We start from the raw sequence: 20,546 nt of genomic DNA on the forward strand, positions 1-20,546 counted from the left end.
GCGCCGGTTCTGCTCACCTACAGACGGCGTGTGAGATGAAGAGACTCCTCACAGAAATAACTCGGCTTGTTTAGACGGACCCGGATGGAAACAATGCAGCACTGTTAAAAATAATTCTTCTGTGCCACAAAAAAGTTTTTTAACAACAAATTAAATCAAAAGTTTTCTGGAACATCCGCTGAGAACCACAGAACCACAGAACCAACAGAACCGGAACCAAACGGAGCAGAAACAAACTGTGAAGCTGGGAAAACTTTATGTTGTCCATCTCCAGAACCACCTCCACCTGCAGAACCACCTCCACCTGCAGAACCACCTCCATCTCCAGAACCACCTCCACCTGCAGAACCACCTCCATCTCCAGAACCACCTCCATCTCCAGAACCACCTCCACCTGCAGAACCACCTCCATCTCCAGAACCACCTCCACCTGCAGAACCATCAGCGCTGCAGCGTTGTGACGAGAGAGAAACAGAAAACTCTAAACAAACGTAAAGTAGAAACATGAAGAATCTTTCTCTTGTTCTTGGCTCACCTGTGTTTCGGGTCGGGTTCTGGATTAATTGAGAATCATAATCATTAGTTTCTTCTTCTGTTTGGCGACAAACTGAAGATCTTGAAGCGGCCTTTTACCGAACAGAGATCAGTGAACAGCTGCTTCAGGAGAGGAGGGCTGGGTTTGGTATTTTTGGGTGGACTGGTCCTTTAAGGTAAAATGCACTCAGGTGACTAACGACCTGACTTGCAGTTTTCAGCGGTTCTGCCGGACTGATCCGAGCGTCTGCGTCAGCGCGGCGGCAGGAAGTGCTCCTCTCATGAACAGTGAAGCGTGCAGAGATCCGGCCCTGCAGGCTCTCGCTCTGTTTTGGGGGGAAAAGCGACAGAGTCAGTAGATTCTATATTAAGATCTTCTCCTCCGACAGCCAGCGTCTCCTCCCCGAGTCATCCCTCTCTCCTCCGCGGGCCGTCCTGCTGCTGTCAACACGAGGACATCAGGACGAAGCTGCAATGTCTGATTATCTCAAGACTCTTCTGTTGTTTTTATGTCTGTTTAATCGTTTTGAGCTCAGAGGTCACGAGACGTTTGACCCTCAACAATAATCTGAACTCAGTGTGAAGACGAGAGACGAGCTTCAGCCGCCCGACGTGGAGGACAGGAAGCTGCCTCCTCTGAGACCTGTTACACTACACTCTTCTTCCTTCTTCCCTCCTTCCTCCTTTTCTCCTCCTCCTCCCCTGGAAACAAAGCTGACTTTGCACAAACAGCTGAAGATTTCAGAAACCAGAGCTGATGTGATTGATCAGGAGAAATCTAATGATCCAAGTTGCAACTTTAAACTGATAATAACTGGATGAAGCTCATGACAGACTCTCTCTAAATAAATCAGGTGCTCATATAAACTGAAACCAGCAGCTGACAGAGAACCAGGATGAAGTTTTAGATAAGGAGGAGAAACCTGTTTGTGTGGCGAGGCTGATCGTCACATCGAGGTTCAGACGCTGATGTTAAACAGTCTCTCTCTTCTTCTCAGCTCCTCACAGCAGCTCTGTTTGTCAGATTTCTCTCAAGAACCAGAGTTTCAGCCACAGATCCAGCTGTCAGCAGCATGTGGAGCTGCAGGGCTCGCAGGAAGCTTAATGACCGCGGCCTCTCTCCTCCCGCTGGCCGCTGTGACTGACGGCCTGACGGCTCTTGATGAATGACACTCTCCGCCTCGACAGACTGAAACCAACGAGGAGGGAGGAGGGAGGATGGAGCCTATTCAGCTGCTAAACATCAGCCCTCCATCCTCTGAGGCCCCGCTGCTGTAATGAGCCCGCCGCTGGGTTCAGTGCAGGGCCGCGGGGGCCGAGGCCGAGCGTGACAACGTGATGGAGCGCGAGCTGCCGAGGAAACGAGCATGTCAGCGCTGTCGGAGCTCGTTCTCCAGATTTCTCTTCCTGACCTTCGTCCAGAGAAACCAGCGCTGCTCCATCTGTCTTCTCCTGCTTCGTATTCACACCAGGTGAACACCATGCCGCTGCACCGACACCACACCGATACCACACCGCTGCTGCACCGCCACCACACCGCTGCTGCACCGACACCACACCGCTGCTGCACCGACACCACACCGCTGCTGCACCGATACCACACTGCTGCTGCACCGACACCACACCGCTGCTGCACCGACACCACACCGATACCACACCGCTGCTGCACCGACACCACACCGATACCACACCGCTGCTGCACCGACACCACACCGCTGCTGCACCGACACCGCACCGATACCACACCGCTGCTGCACCGACACCACACCGCTGCTGCACCGACACCACACCGCTGCTGCACCGACACCACACCGCGATCACAAGCTGCTTCCATTCCAGCATTTAATATATCGTTTTTGTTTTTTTTGTTTTTTTGTTCATTTTTAGAGAAACAGTTATTGACTGTGTCTGTCTGACAGTGATATGAGACAGGACAGGGACATGGTTAGCCTAGCTTAGCATAAAAAGTGGAAGTAGACAGGAAGAGCTAGCTTCTCCAAGGGGGGAAAAAAAACTTCTAAATATCTAAAGGTCCAGTGTGTAAGATTAAACTTCCCTGATGTGTCAGATGGTTATTTGTAGCAAATGAGCTAAAATAAACAGATTGGAAATTAAAAAAAAATACTTGCAGGTGATTGGATGTTTGTTAAGGTGTAATGATACCAAACCTGGCAACCGCACTGTAACGACAGGTAGGAAGCTGCACACGACGAGAGCAACAACTGTGGTTTGTAAAGAAAATCAAAACACAAAACAAATCAAATACGATGTTACGATTAACTGAAGCCTGAGTCATTAGTGAGTTCAGCATCTAAAGGTCCTTCACAGATTCACACAGTTTCACCGTATATTTAAAAGTAAAGCACTGAGTCTTTCCCTCCTTATGCAGAGCTCCCGCCATCCTCACATGAAATATTCTCATCCTTGAGTGCTGCCGAGCTGTAAAACATCTCTGTCGTCGGCGTACAGAGCCTCCACTCAGACGTCCGAACATCAATTCTTCACCGTCCGTCCTTGATCGGTTCAGACGTCACGACTCTGCGACCTCTGAGGAAGAAGCCCGTCTCTGAGATCTCGAAACAATGTGGAGTCAAGTCGCCGCTTTGCCAACAAACAATGGATGTGATTGGAAAAACGACGTGAATCACTGATGAGGTAACATCAGCTGGTTAATATACACTCTGATCTCTGTTGGAGGTCGTTGTAGAAGTCAGAAGTGTAAGAAGGTAAAAGGAAACGTTCACATTTCAACAACAGTGTTTGGAGGCTGTTTCTCAGGGTTTAGGATCCTACACCTCCTTTATCACCATCAGATCAATATGATATCATATTTAATGTTATCGACCCTGTTCTTCTTTCGTTCCCCACTCGTTTATTTATGAGAGGAGGAAGTTTATTGACAAGAACCTTTCAGTTCTTCATCAGTCTTTTTCCTGCCTTTTAGTTTCTAAATATTTTTGACATAAGTTGGTGTTTGTGCTGCGAGAAGATTAAACTAAACCTGAGACAGAAGGAATGAGACTTCATTAAAGATATTTCAGTACATTTGAAGATGATGGTAGTGAGAGTGTTGACATATTAGATCCACATATACAGAGATATATTGAGTTGATCACTGCAACAACCCCCTTATTTGTTTTACAGTCACTGAATCTCCTAATGGAGCAGGAACCACTGAATGTTTCAGGTCCGTCTTTCGGGTCCTGCGTTCCGACCCAGCAGCGGCTCGGTCCGTGACGCTGTGCTGTTTGTGTTGGCCGTCCTCAGCTCGCAGCTCCTCCGAGTCCAAAGCCCTCACACCGACACTCGCTCGGGTCTGGGTAGAGTTAGCGTTACCCGCCCTGTCCGCTTGTGGTTTGTCTGATAACACCTAATCACTGTGGTGTACAGTAAAATCCCTCGTCTCCCTGCTGTCTACTGGGTTTTATCACCTTCCTCTGCCATCGTTAAACTCTCAACAGGTTAAACAGCCACGTCAACATTGAACTGCAGGATGAAAGAGACGTACAGCAGCTTCACTCCTTCACTCGCTCATTCTGTTTCCCGCTCCGTCTCTGCAGCCGCGATGGGTTTTTATTATCCCGTGTTCTGGAAATGGCGGTCTGACAAATCCCAGAACATCCGCACACGTTCACATTCAACACCTGAACAATCAAACATGAGCACTTGATCAATAACTCCCAACAAACCAGCGAAGGATTAATGCTCCTGTTTTCTATGGGCAGTGTTTGGAGTGGTTTACAGAGGGGTGGGTGGGCATTAAGAGGCTTTATTTAAAAAGAGCACCTCGTTCGCCTGCGGACAATAAGAGCGATCGCACAATTATGTTTTTGAGTTTAGTGGAAATTGGTTGTTGTGAGTTTTGCTGTAAATGTGTTTGATGTCCTCAATCCACGGCTGTTAAAACAGGAAGTTCAATTACACGTCGTAACTGGATTAAACCGCTCGTCTCACTCCACGATAACACACAGAACACGAAGATGAGATTTTATGGTTTATGTGCTCGACACTGTAAATACAGAACGTGTGACTGCGATTCAAGAACACAGGGACCAACGTCAACAACATACGAGGGCGTTAAGAGAATGTGTCGCTTTTCATCTGTTTTCTTATATTTCAGTCAGAAGAAAGACCAGAATCCACAGAACCGCTGAGCACATCCAGAACCGCTGTGTGTGTGTGTGTGTGTGTGTCCGACATGTGAGAGCTGACTGACTGTTAATCCTTCATCACTCCTCCTCTGAACTCACTTCTCTCTTTCTTGATTGCTCCTTCGTCTATCTTTCCTCTATCACTCCCTTCTTTTTTTCCTTCCCTCCTTCCTTCGATTTCATTTCTCACTTCCCTTCCTCTCTCCTCCTCCTCCTCCCCCACGTTCTTCCCTTGTGTCCTCTTTCCTTCTCTCTCCTCCATCCCTCTTTGATCTCTTCTCATTTTCTTCCCTTCTCTCCTATCTTCTTGTTTCCTCTCTCCTCTTATCCCCCCCTCACTTCCTTCCCTCGTCTCCTCTTTCCTTCTTGTTCCTCCCCTCTCTTCTCCCTCTATCTCCCTCCCTCCCTGCTTCTATTTCCTCTTTCATCTCTTCTCTTTGTCTTTGCTTCTCTTCTATTTTCTCGTTTCCTCTTTCTTCTCATCCTTCCTCACTTTCTTCCTCCCTCTCCTCCTCCTCTTGATGATCCCGTCTGATCAACGCTCTCCAAACAGACAGGAAGTGTTTAAACCAGGCGTCGAGATGCTTCTTGTTCAGTAACTTACACACATTCCTCTATAAATATGAGATCCTGGTGTAGCTTACAGCGGCTTACACCAGCGAACGCCACATGTCCTAATGTGCTGTAATACGTAGAACCATATGCGGCCTCGTTGAACGCAGCTTTGAAGATGATGCAACATGATGGACGAACGAGACGCCTCACAAACGGCTGAATTCAATGATTTAGTGGGAAAAAAAAGAAGAAGAAAGAAAACGCTCGGCAGCAGAAACTCAGCAGAGAGCAGAGTTGAAGACGAGAGAAGAATTTATCACAGAACTTCATCTCGTCTGCTGCAGTCTCGAGCCTCCAGATCCTAAAACCGATCCAAGAAGACGTTATTGTCAGGATCGCTGTGTGGTCGAGCTCTTGCGCCCACTTCCGACCGGCTGCATGCTAACACAGTTAGCGCAGCAGCCACAGGGAAGATCTCATCTCATAGAGGGATGTAAAAAAAAAAAATCAGTACAGGATCTCGGAGTTCCTGGAAACTTTGATTTCACTGGACGATCTGTGAACTGAAATCTGGCCGTCTCCATCCGAGATCGTGGCGACCAAACCGTGATGTTTTCTGACCCGAACCAAGTGGTTTCTGTGCCTGAACAGAACCGGAGCGTCTGCACGGCGTCCAAATTACAACTGAGGTGGACGTTTGTACATCACACTCACATTACACACGTGTCATCAGGGGATGTTTCCAGCTGGCAACATGAAGAAAAGTCCAGTTTAATCTTCTGTGTGGTTCTGCAGAAACGTTCTAAACTAACATGTGTCCTGTTCACTGGGTCGGATATTTAGCTTTGACTCCAGTCGGCTCACTGGATCATCAGTGTGTCTGAATTCCCGTCACTCTTCTGTAGGTTCTGGTTCTGTTCGGGCCTCCAGCTGTCCTCTGCTGCTGCTGCTGCGCTCGATCAACTTGATTCTATTCACGCTTGATTCACCTTAAAATCCTGGTTTCCATCCAGCTTTCCTCATAAATCTAACACTCGTACTCGCTGAATGAAGCGCTGCACTTTACTTTGTTTCGTCTGCTGGTTTCTTTCCTCTTTTACAGGAAAACCACAGACCTTTTCTGACGCGGATTATAGCGACTTTACTGCTTCACCGCCATCATACAACCATAATCGCATTAAAAATCACCCCTCTGTGGTGTTGTTGCCATGATGTGCATGAGCTCAGATGTGCCCTATTGTTCGGAGGCAGCCAGGTGGAAGAGCAGAGGCGGTTTTTCTTCCACATTATGAAGACGCTGTAGGTGTCGGCCACCGGCCCGGCTGACGTGATGGGAGAGACAGGCGGGACACCAGCTCTGGGCCTCGTTACTCGAGCTCCATTAAGCTTCACGCTTAAATTATACCCCGATACCTGTTGTCACGGTGACGCACCGGACTGCGAACGTTTATCCAGGCCACGAGGGCTAAAACACCACCCACGCACCACCGCCGGCACCGAGAACACACACACACACACACACACACACACACACACACACACACACACACACACACACACACACACACACACACACACACACACACACACACACACACACACACACACACACACACACACACACCACAGGCTGCTCTGGATGCATACACAAACATAAATACATACATTAACACATGATCTGCATGCACACAGATGTAGCTCGACATTTCATCTCAGCTGATTTTAAAATGTTTTCTTAAGAAGCATCGGTTTTTCATGTCAGCGTCTCGAGGAGAATCAGCTGCGAGTGATGACTGATACACAGTCAAACACCCGGATTAGACCAGAAGAAGAGGCGTCGTCGTCACGCTGCTCACAAACACACAACCGGCTGCTTTTACAGGATGAACAGCTGTGAGATCAGCTCAGTAACAGGAAGTTACATATCATGAACATCAATATGAGAGTGTGACGACAAAACTGGGTTTGATTTGCTGACGATGACTCAAATATTCAGAGTGTTTATCTTTGAGTCTCATGACGAGGAAGTTTCTACGCTTTTGGTTTCCTGCGTTACATTTGTACTCTTAATATCTGCAGTGTTTTTAATAAGTACTCAAAAGCCAGACTTGGTAAAAAATGGTTAAAATATTACATCACAAGTAAAAGTATTTTTCGAATTAATATAGTTGATTCAAAATAAGATTAAAATGACTGAATATTGGATCTGACGATCAGCCGCCACGTTTATGAGCCGTCTCCTAATACAGTTTATAAATACATGTAAATATGTATAATATACTTTTGGTTGTACATTTAATATCAGATATTTTTACTTGAGTACAATTTATATGGACGACTTTCACTTCTGCTTGAATAACATCAACATCAATTCAATGATATTCTGACTTTACGTTAGTTTGACCTTTTGTTTTTTTTTACAACAAGTTAAAACACTGACATCATCATACACACTCCACCTGCGACCCGATGGTTCTGTGTGGAGCTGGAGCAGAACCGGGTTTACTAACTGTAACTACTACCAGAAGATTTAAGGTTAAAGACTTAGAATCAGAACCAGCTTACAGGGCGAGGGAGTGTTTTACATCAGTGAGGCTCCTGACAAATGTGTGTGTGCCGACACTCAGCCAGTCTGTTTTATCGGCGCTCGGTCTTTCATCTCTGCAGCAGGCCTGAACGCAGCAGACAAGACCGGGTGACGCCGACACCCAGGGGTCCCTGAACACATCAGCACCCGTCCTCCACACTTCAGCCCAAAAATCCTGAAATCCCCCGATACCACCACGCCTGTCACACACACACACACACACACACACACACACACTCGTACAGTAGAGTCAGAGCCCTGACAGACGACTCGTCCTCCCTCATCAGCAGATCATCTCCTCCCAAAAGAAACTGTTTCAATTCTTTTTGTCTTTTCCGTCTCTCATGAGAAACTTACTCTTCAAGAATAAGAACCTGTATTTATTCATATTTTCCTGGATTATAATACAAAGATATATACGATACAGTTTGATGTTTGAAGAGGTTTTCAGTACTGTTCCCTCCTCCACGTCTTCTGATTTGACTCATCAGCTCAACGTTAATGGACAATTAACGAGCTGCAGGAAAAACAAAAATCTCTTCATCACAAGACTGTGTGGTGAATCAAATCAAGATGAATCAAAATGAATCCCTCTCGACTCTCGCTCTCAAACACGTCGTTGATGCCGGCAACTTCTGAACCAGACGGCTCTTCAAGAAGAGCAGAACTGACCCCGGCTGTAGTTCTTGTGTCGGCGGTGAGATCGGGCCGTCGGTTCAGAGAGAAATCTCTCATCGTCAAAGCAACAACGACACTGATGTTAAAAATAAAAAGCTGGAGCCGGTTGTTTCTCTGATCACTTCAGTTTCATGTGTTTGACTGTCTGAACCTCATTTATCACGTTTGTGATCTTTCTGAACAACAGCTGGACTCAGTTTCATGTCAGGTGTTGCTATGTTGGCGAGTTACCTCCAGAATGTGACGTATTACACATTACTAGTTACTATCAGTCGAGGTGATACAGATGTTTCCTTTACTGTCTGTGCTACAGAGACCGACGGGCACAAATCACAACGGCAACACAGAAAACTCAACAGGAAGTCAGAGAACACAAGTCAGAGAACAAAGGAGCTGCCAGTGACCCGGTGGTTCTGTGTGGTTCTGACCGGGTTTAGTAACTGTAACTATTTTACCTGAAAATCCTATAAACACGTTACGTGACTCCGTTTCTGCTGAAAGTCAAACGCGACCGTACGTTTCCTCCACACAGCGGTTTTGCTTCGCTCCTGGAGGTCGGGGTTGTGACAATAATCAATAATCGGGTTCCTTTGGGACTGAATGAGATCATGTCACAGGCGGTTCTGATGATGAACTCCCAGTTAAGACTCTTCCTCCCTGAAACGCACCAGAAAAGCTCTGTGGAGGATAATTTGGGGGCTCGGTCTGACAGTCCGGCACATGAAGCCACCTGACTGCTCTGCGGTCGGCTCGGCATCGGGCTGACGGGGGGAAGCAGGAGCCTCCATAAACTGGGTCGCAGAGGGTAAAACCGCCTGAGGCCAGCTTGGCTGACACCCCACATCTAAATCAGCACGTTAAGCACCGGTACACGACAAAGAACTACGAGGAAAAAATTGCAAGAGAGGGGAAACTGCATGCATTATGTGCTTTAATATTCAGGGTCTGGAGAGTGGATGAGATCAGCGCGGTGGAGTCGAGCCATTTGGCTTCCCTTCAAAGCAACGGACGCATGAAGGGTGTCGACCCGCTCGGGTTCATTCAGAGACGCTCTTCAGTTTGCAAATGAATCCTCACCTGAAGGTCATCGCACAGTCTCACACTCTCACACACACACACACACACACACACACACACACACACACCTGAGGTTAAACTAACTTATTACAGGCTCATTAACAGACGGGGGGATTTCCCAGATTTAAACCTGCAAAAAAACTAAATTAATCTTCTTTTCTTTTGGCTGTAACTTCTCAACACACATCAAGTCTCACTGATCAGCTGTTGCATCAGGAACAACAAGGTGTCTAAACACGTTCTTCATTATAAACAGGTGCTTCACAGTTGATAAAGGTAATAAATACATCAGGAAACTGGGGTTTAAACAAAAAAGGACCCAAATACATAAAGGAAGGTAGGTTGAAACAAAAATCAGTGTCCTCATTTGAGGGTGATACCATTCTTTACAGATGTTTCCTTTACAGATGTTTCCTTTACAGATGTTTCCTTTACTGTCTGTGAGGTCGACGGGTGAAAATACAACAGGAAGTCAGAAAAAAACATCATGCAAGAACCAACAGGCCTGCAGAAAAACGCTGAAGACTAAACAGAATACAAACCAAAGAACCGTTCGGACCGCTGAGAGGAACGCGAAGGACACGAGACTGAACGGGACTGAGACAGGAGGAAGATGAGGACTGAAAACACTCAGGAGAGACATGACAAGAGGACAGAACTTCAAAATAAAACAGGAAATAACAAAACTGAAATTTTCAAACCACGACAGAAACTGAACTGAAGTTGTGATCTTGAGTGACGGAGGAAGAAGCTGCTGAAGACGTAAGTGACTAATTTAATGTCATCAGCTCGTTAAACACTGACCTGCACTGATTACATTTATTAGAAAGGAGTGAAATGTCGCTTACGTCGCTGTGGATGTCGAGCTAACATGTTCGTCTCTCCTCTTTTGCTTTTGTCAAAACCAGATTTCCTTTTAACAAGTTCGGCCAAAACAGACAAAGGGAGGAAATTAAAAGCAGAACATGACACATGATGACAGAACTTCAAAATAAAACAGGAAATAACACGCAGTATGACATCACAAGAAGCTCCGTGGAACTCCTGCCGGGATTACATGAGTCAGCAGCTTTTACGCTGACTCGTGGAGTCCATGCGGTCGGAGTGCACGGCGACATTAATGCAGAAGGAAGACGGACCAAACGCTCAGATACTCTGACAGGTGATGGTTACACGCCATCACCGCCACGTTCTGATGTTTGGTACTAATTATGTGATAATTCAAAGAGTCAAAAACAATAATTATTACTAATTATTACTGATAATGATCAAAGGAATCATTAGTTACTGTCCAGAAGGAAACAGTTCAGTGAATGAATGAAGTTTTATTTTATCTTGTTTTTACCTCCTTTACAAGCTTTTCTCTGATGCAGGTTACAAACACACACACACACACACACACACACACACACACACACACACACACAGATGAAAATGAGGTCAGCAGTGTTTCCAACACACTCCTCTCTGTGTCTCTCTAACCTTTAGAGAATCCTGCCGACACTCAGATTAACTCTCAGTGAGGGTAAATCCTGGACGACAGCTCACACACACACACACACACACACACACACTCTCTCGATTTCTTTCTCAATCTCTTGCAGACACACACACACACTCTTGAGACTGCATAAAGTAATACCTCAAGACACACACAAGCTCTCAATCTGTCTTTGACTCTCATGTGTACACACACACACACACACACACACACACACACACACACACACACACACACACACACACACACACACACACACACACACACACACCCGTCCTGAACTTTTGGGATCTGTGGGTAAAAAGCTGACTTGATGTGACGGGAGGTGTGCAGACTCTGCAGAAGTGCGTTTCTGCAGATGGTTGATGTGAACCTGCAGCAGCTGTCAGATCTCTGTCAGAAACCGTCGCCGCGCTTTTTATTCTACAAGCTCTGCCTCCTCCACCACCCCACCGCCGTGCACCTCCACCCTCCACCCCTCAGCTCCACTGTTGTCAAACCTCCATCAGTCCTCCACCAGCGACTCCGACTCCACAGCTGCTGTTTTCTGGCGGCACCAAGTGGAGGCAGGTTTGAAGTTCAGAGGACTCTCTGCTGTTGTTGAGAACCGGTCAGCTTCTCAAAAGTTATTTCTTTAAAGTGATTTTAGTTTCTTTCAAAGACGTGAAGTGAACTGAATTATCTCAACAAAGTGATCTGACATTTGAGCAGCGAGTCCAATCAGAGGTGACGATCCGGGTCAGAGCGGAAACACGACCCGCCCTCCAGAATAAACGTTAGCTCACCGTTCTGCTCGTTCGTGTCGCAGCTTTACTTCTGTTTACCAGTTCTCTCTCGTCACAGTGCTGAGTGTGCGCTCTACCACTTGGTTAGAGTCAGGGGCCCCATGAGACAGTATCACATGGGGGCCCATCACCGCAGGCCACGTGAACCCAGCACAACTGCTGTAAACAACTCCAGAACCCAGTCGACCCAGAGACACATCCCACTGACCTCCCACCATGATGCTAACTGACATGTCAGTCAACAGAGTGGTGCTCACCTGGCTGACAGGTTCACTGGGTTGGGGGCGGGGTCATGTTGTTGAGGCACAGGAAGGGGCGGGACAACTGATTTAGCGTCATTATCTCGCTAAACGACCTGCACTGATTAAATTAATTAGAAAGGAGCAAAATGTAGCTTATTTCCATTTAGGACCGAACCATTTCACGCAGATACGGGGGGGTGGTTTTCATTTTTCACAAACAGGCAAAGACAAAGAGACTGTATTTATACTTAGAATACAACATTATATGGATGATGATGGGGGATCATGTAATATTGGCCCCTGTCAGTCATGAGCCTTGATCGTCCCAAGGACTACTCAAAGTAAATCGACGCCCTCCAGCCAATCAGAATCGAGTATTCACTCAAACGATGTTTGGAAAAAACATCCTCATATGAAACTGAGTGAACATCTCGTCTGCCAGCGACCATCAAACCAACATTATGAGACATGAAATAATAAATAATGTCATAAAAGCACAACAGGAGACTGAAGCTGCTCAGAGACAGATACAAGAACACACTGAATACAAGCTGTCAGAGGAAAACTGGGATTTTATTCATTTCAGATCCTTCAGTTGGAACTTGTTTGAATCATTTCAGTACACGACTTCAGACTCGGATCTGACCTCTGATCAGTCTGATGGGTCTTCAAACTGTTCTGTCCACAGACGTGAACAATAAAGTTGTAGAAGGCCTCAGCTGATTGGTCCTCACCTGCAGAGAAACACGTACAACATGAATACAACATACAACTAAAACACATCAGAGTGTGTGTGTGTGTGTGTGTGTGTGTACGTACAGTCGGGTCTGTTAGACACAGGTGTACCTCAGGTCCAGGTACAGATACTGCACATCTACATGCTTGTTTTTACAAGAGAACATGTTGACCAGAGCCTGAGTGATGATGAACCCACAGGTCTTCTCACCGTGGCAGCTGGATCAGACAGAGAGGAGATGTGATGTGATCAGAACCAGAACGTGGACAGGAAGTAAATCATTTAAAAGCACAAAGATGAAGGAAGCTTGAGAAAAAAGGAGGATGTTTTCCTTACTGGGCCTGCACGGCCTTCTGGTAAGTGGGTCTGATGCAGGGGACTCGGTAGTTGCTCGGGACGGTTCTTCCCTTCAAACACTTCCCTCCGACTCCAAACCCGACATGGTTCAGGTCTATCTTCTTGTTACCAGCTGGAGGAGAGAACAGCGTGAAGCGTCACAGCTTGTATTTCTTCTTTGCTTTATTTGAGCTCCACCTGCTGGCACGAAACAGCCTCGCCGAAAGTGCAAACTGAGTCGCGGCCATTTGTCGGATAATTTAAATTTGAAATAAAATTAAAAATCAAGGAGCCGCAGCTGCACAGCGGGCTGGTAACGTACGCAGGCAGAGGGAGGTCAACGTTCGCTCAACGGTCTTTGGTTTTCGAGATTTATTTCCCAAAAACAAGCAAGAAAAATAAAGAACGAAGGAAATCTGCAGCCTCTCCAGGTGCATCATGGTCCTACACCTGTAGTCCTACACAACCTCGGTGCCCACAGCGTCACCAAGAAAAAATACCAACAAGACAAAAGTGAACGAGGACAGAAAGACGAGTGTGTGTCGTCTTACCACAGGTGATCTTCACGACGTGGTTGAGACAGGCTGTGATGCGTTCTCCCTCTGAAAACACACACAGGTCAGGTGAGGCGGTGACATCATCATCATCATCATCATCATTATACAGCATGCTAACCTGCTCGTCTCTCACCACACTGAACCTCATGTAGATACATTTATTAGAACAGAACGTCAATCAAACTAAAGACAACTTCAACACCAGCAGTGGAATTAAATACAGTTAATTATAATAACAGTAAATAATGTAGACGACAACAACAACAACAACAACAACAACAACAACAACAACAACAACAAACTCACCAGCAGCTCCGGTGAAACACCAAACTGCAGCCAGCACTGAAACACAGCAGCAGCTCGTCTGAGTCACTTCAACCTTCATCAGCTTCTGCTACTTTAAACTTCCCTCCACTGCCTTTAAACCTGATAACTGAACTGATTAATGTTATCAGTTTAGCATTAAAGGAGCAGTCTGTAGTTTTGTTGAAGAAATGTTAATGAGCAGAGAAAGATCCTCATTGGCTGAAACACAGCGAACAAACAAACTCTCTTTGTGTTCATGACTGAACAAACATTATAGTGTTTTACTGTGTTTATATGTGGCGGACCCTGCCACCTCTCTAGCTTCACACAGTATTCTTGGTCCTTATTCTCCTCTGAGAGCAGTTTGCTCACACACTCATGGAGAAAGAGTTTGTATTATGACCTCAATAATGTTTTAAATACTAAAATTCAGAGTTTTCATTTCTTCTCTAAAACTACATAATGCTCCTTTAAAACTAAACAACGTTGACTATCTGATCTGAAGATCAGTCGACTCAGTGTGCACATACATGAATATTTTAATCATTTACTTTTACTTGTGTTTTTGTTACTTGAAACACTTTTCACAAGCAAAAATGACTTTTGGAACTGAAGTAAAATCCACAAGTTAAGACTTTTACTGGAGTGATATCAGGACACAGCTGTCACTTTTACCAAAGAGATATTTTAACTCTTTTAACTCATCAGCATATCAAACACAGTTCGTCTCTGGATTAGTTGTCCTCAGTTCCTGTTCATGAGTTGCATGAAACATCTACGTTGTGACATTAACGACCGACCGGACTCCTTTTTACACGAGACAAACAGAAGTTGGACTGAAGCAGAGACGATACTCACAGCCCAGGACGACGACTCTCAGTTGGACCATGTTTTCTTCTGCTTCTTCTTCTTCTTCTGTCTGGTACTGAGAGCATCTCTGCGTCCAGGTATTTATGCATCACCTGTCCAGCCGCCGGCGAAGACAAACAGACCAGGGGATGCAACGAACATGCAAATCCTCTTCAGAGCTGCAGGGGAGAAGCTGTTAACTGAGGGAGGACCGGACCTACAACATGTGTTTGTTCTGAAGGTTTGCTCACTAATTTCACACGACGGGTCAGACACAAGGTCTACAAGGAGATTTTAATCTTTGTGTGACGACTCAGTGATCTTGGATCTTTGTTAAGAGCAGAAGAACCAGGATAGTGATGGACCCATGTGGCTTAATCTGGGACGACAGGAGCCAAAGTTGCACATTTGAAATTAGTTTATTTCATCTGTGATCTGACAGAATAATCACAACACTGTTAATCAGAAAATACTGAATACTGGCTGATGATCATTCTGCCTCTAGTGGCCAATATTCAAACTTTACACCACCATATTTTCCAGACCAAAAATTACAATAGACGATATTATTGTGAGACGACATGAAGTCTCATTCAAAAACCTCAGCTCGCCATTTTCTCCCACTGTAAACTTCTGACTGAACCTCCACCTCCCTGAACATTACACAGGTGGACTGAAACAAACACGGTGATCAGGACGAACATCCTGTTAGGCTCCGTGTCGTGTTTAACCTGAACATGTTTACGTGGAGCTGTTGGCAGCTTCAGTCAACAGGCCGACTGCTGGAAGCTGTTTGAGCTGCAGACTGATGTTGGTCCAGTAGGTGTTGACGGCTCCTCTGTAACAGGTTTTAATGACTGTAGCTAAAGATGACTCAGCGTGAGGGGAAATATTCTGTCAGAAGAGTTTATTCTTTCTTTAATTATCTACCTTCGCTACCTCGTTCATACAGCGAACATTTGTTTCTCCTGCGTTTCTTTTTATTTCAAGCTAACTTCTTAATTTCTTTGTATTTCTTAATGTTGTTGACTGTCTCAGTGTCTCTGTGATGTTGGACTGTTTGAAGAGCTGCAGGTGTTTAACAGAAGGAAGTGAACACAACAATAAATGTATAATTATATGAAATCCTATCAATAATAGATACGAGACACTAACACGCCTTTTCTCCACATTCCAGCCTCCCTCTCTGTCTGTTTACGGCTTCTTACGTCTTTTACGTTTTTGTCTCGTCTCGCTGCGTCTGATTGGTCCACATCAGTCTGCTGATGTTGGGAAATAACAAGAATCCAGAATTCAGATGTAGAGAGGAAGAGTCACACAGATACATGAGTAAAGTACAGATGTACTGACGTGAAGTAACTAAGTATTTGTACTTTTTATTTGCCGCCTCTGACTTCTTCCACCATGAAGACGATCTAGTTTCAAGAAGAATTGTTGAATTCAACGAACAGATACAACAGAAAAACATATAAACAACAGTTTATGATAAAGTATGTGTACTTCTGGGTTTGGATGTGACAAGTCCTCCTACAACATTCATTTCCCCCCTTTCCTTCACCTCCTCCTCCTCCTCCTCCCCCCTTCACCTCCTCCTCCTCCTCCTCCTCCTCCTCCTCCTCCCCCCCCCTTCACCTCCTCCTCCTCCTCCTCTTCCTCCTGATCTGATTATTCCAGTCGCATCATTATAAACCTGGATTTCTGTCGGAGCATCAGGATTTTCCAGCTCAGATTCCCACCGAGGAAAGGGACGTGTTTACTAACCACACACACACACACACACACACACACACACACACACACACACACACACCATATAAAGTGCGTTCATCACACATACACATGAGAAAATGTAAATGAACACCTATTCACACACAGTCGAGGGTTAATGTGATATGAGGGAATTTTATCCTTAAAAATTTGCCAGTACGAGCAGGAGGCCTTCTTATTCACACACACGTTTATACACACACACACACACACACACACACACACGTTTATATATACACACACACAAAAAGGGATTATTATTATCACACACACACATATGCAGGAAGCTTAAAGCTGTTTTTTTTAACTCACACAGTAAAGTACACATATCATAACACACATAAACACACACTGACACACACCAGGGCTTATAAGTGACTTCGTCATACACACACACACACACACACACACACACACGTATCCCCTGTGTAGTCTAATCTCAGGGAGAGGGGAGCAGGCTGAGATGCTACAGCAGCAGCAGACGAGGATTTACAGCATCGTCTTCCTCACTTCGACTGACTCCTTCACAACACACACACACACACACACACACACACACACACACACACACACACACACACACACACACAAAGCTTGTTCAGCACATGCATGAAATACGGTCCATCTGCAGTAGAAAGTTCTCAGGCGACAGATGTTCTGGTACCGATCGCTTTAAACTCACAGCGACTTGAAGGAGATCAGCCTCGTCTGTGTGTGACCACCCGGACTGTCGTGTTATCATGTTAGCCTAGCTTAGCACCCAAAACTGAAAACTTTCAGGTAAACTGTTAGCGTAGCTCCATCAAATGAGAGAAATAAAAATAAGCCAGAACTCAAACCTGGTAACCCCACGATGAGGAGACGACCTCAGAGCCTGTGACTGGATGATTCTCACCCACATGTGCTTGTGTTAAAGCAACATTATGTAGTAGCGGGTCATCTCATGCCAGCTCACGCAAAATCCAGAACGTTTCCCAGGTCGTGTTGTGGACTTTCTTCTACTTCTGTTTCATAAGACAGAAAACGTTGAAAGTCAACGCTACAAATATCACGTATAGGAGGCGAGCGGCAGAGAGGCTGCAGGATGGATCGCGATGAGGTCGTGGATTTATTCGTGATTTTATATTTGATATCTGCGAACTAAAAACAGCCGTCCGTTCTCTGATGGGCTCGTTTGCTGTTACAGTTCGTTTATAATCATCAGAGGAATCAGACACTGATTCATAAACACTTAAAGTTCCTCGTCGTCACTTTAAGGTGAAATTAATAAATATTAAATAATCACAGTGTGACCTCACCTGAAGGACGAGTGACACAAAGAGCGATTTGTGTTCTCATTTTGTAAAGAAACTGAAAATATTCATTCATTTAGTTACTTTTTTACCTGAAGACAACGTCGGATCCTGAGAATCATAAACAGACACGATTCAGTAACACGGACGTTAAAATGGACGCTGAGCGATAAAAGTGACGAGGGAACATTTCGCACAGTGCTGCTAAAAATCTTCATTTTCCCGTTTATTGTATTTTTATCTGAATCCTCTGCTGCTGCCACGATGACTCAAGATTAGATGAAACTTTAATGATCCCTGCGGGGAAATTGTGTCCCCGTGTCTCTGCTGCAGTTATATAATACAAAGAGCTTTTACTAAAATAACAAGGAGCCGCAGACTCTGAGTGTCAGTAGAAACAGAAAGTTTTCCTTATTCTATCTCATTTTAGTTCAATTATAAACCTCTTTAAACTCATCAGCAGGGTTTTTATATGTCACAGTGTGATGTCACTATTAAACCACAGTGCCTGACGAAGTGTGACGCTGATCCAACAGAACCATCAGTCAGAAGAACCCACAGCGATCGATAATTAACTCACCGGTAGCGTTACATGTGCTCTGTCTGTTTTGAACTGTTGAAGCCTCTTATTTCATTTTTCCATCGGCACTTTTGTGCCGAGTCAAACCGAGAAGTGACAATATGCTTTTCCTGCACTGACTTGAGCCATGCCGGGCCCGACCCAGCTCCAAGCGGGCCGCTGGGGCGACACCCTGCAGCCAACATGGATGAATGGTGCTTCATAATAAAAGCTTTTACATGACTAGATAACAGGGGGGAAGCTTTTATTGTGAAGGAGTTATAGGAAATGAAACGTGTTTGTAGCTGGATCAGCGGAGCCACTTTGTCAGCGAGGGTACGGAGGAGATGGAGACACGTCAGCAGTAGCAGGCGGCCCAGTCGTAATGGGAAAAACATCCTGCCATGCCGAGTCAAACCGAGCAGAACCGGGCCGACAGACGTGATGGAAAACAGCTTTAGATCAGAGAACAAACTGAAAACTTTCTGTCTCAATCAATAACCAACGTCTTCAAGATATCTCAAGAAGAAATGTGACATTTTCTCATTTATGAGTTGTGACATCATGAACAGCTGTTTCATGTTTGTTCTGTCTTTACTAAACATCTCATCAGAGGAGTGTGTGTGTGTGTGTGTGTGTGTGTCGCAGCTGTACAGACACACAGCTGACCTCTGATCAGTCTGTACACACACACACACACACACACACACACTGACCTCTAGCTGCAGTAATCACTGACAGACGGCTGGTGTCAGGGTGCAGGTAGACGAGGTCGGTGCTACAGCGCCCTCTGCAGACACACACAGAGAAGTGAAGTCAGCAGGTCTGTCTGTCTGTTGGACACTCAGCATCACTCTCACTGTCTCACCTGCAGGACATCTGTCCAGGTGTGTCCAGCATCACCTCCAGACATCAGAGCTGCAGCCACAAAAACACAGAACACGTGAGAAACATCCTGCTCAGTCTTTCTGCCGGCTGTCGTTCATCGGTGGAAATAAACGGACGAGTCATCAGTTTCTACATCAGACCGTCGTTATTCACAGAGCTTCAGTTATGATAGACATGAAAAACTGGATTATCTCAGGATGACACACTGCCACTAAAACACATGGAAGGTATCAACACATGAGAACACACACACACACACACACACACAGATGTTAGAAACAGACAGAAGTGATTCTGAGAGCAGAAACATCAAATCTGTGTGACGAGAAGAGACAGACGGGCAGCGAGCGACTCACAGACACACACTGATGTGACAGACACACAGACAAATTCTGAAGTGACACGTTCAAACAGATGAAACCAACAGTGTGTACAGTGCAGGTCAACATGTGTGTGTATGTATGTATATATATATATATATATATATATATATATATATATATATATATATATATATATATATATATATATATATATATGGCTGTAGAATTTTCATATTCTCATAATCTGATTGGTCAGATTTTGCCGTAGTCGACTGATTGTCGATTTTTTTTTTTTTTTTTTTTTTTTTTTTAAGATAGCAGTTAGATCTTATTTGCGACTTTTTCCGTGTCAAACAAAAGAGCTAAAACACTCTTTTGCGGACACACACGTGTTTCATCGTTTCGGCCGACCGTCCACACGGATCCTGAAAACGCACTTTTTGAAACCGGGTCTGAGGGCGGAGGAATCAGAAACGCAGCCCTCGTGTTTTCATGTGGACGGTGAATCAGCATACTTTCCTAAACTGACGCCATTTTACCACCGCTCGACCTCTGAACCCGTGACGTCTCATAACAACAACAATGGCGGCCTACATGTTCGTGCTGCAGAAGATATTGAGCTTTTCTGAACTTACTCGTCTTGTAGTTGAGTGTGAGTCGCAGCAGCAGTTCGGCCTCATGACGGGTCCACACAAAAGATTCTGTTTCCTTACACTCGCCATGTTCGGTTTCTCCGTCTGCTGTCTGTTTACAGCGCGCAAGCTTTCTGCGCATGCTCCGTGTCTTCTTCTCCGTTGTTGGTGAACGTAAAGCGCCACCTGTA

The 20,546-nt window shown here is 45.3% G+C and overlaps 1 long non-coding RNA gene across 1 annotated transcript; it reads left to right on the forward strand.

Moving 5' to 3' along the window:
- The first annotated feature begins 153 nt into the window (after positions 1–153).
- On the forward strand, positions 154–3,948 carry LOC119006047. The gene is made up of 3 exons (XR_005070652.1): positions 154–2,006; positions 2,924–3,189; positions 3,679–3,948. It is a non-coding gene; the product is annotated as an uncharacterized LOC119006047 (long non-coding RNA).
- Positions 3,949–20,546: the final 16,598 nt, after the last annotated feature.

The sequence above is a fragment of the Acanthopagrus latus genome, chromosome 17 (assembly GCF_904848185.1).
Source record: "Acanthopagrus latus isolate v.2019 chromosome 17, fAcaLat1.1, whole genome shotgun sequence".
NCBI lineage: Eukaryota > Metazoa > Chordata > Actinopteri > Spariformes > Sparidae > Acanthopagrus > Acanthopagrus latus.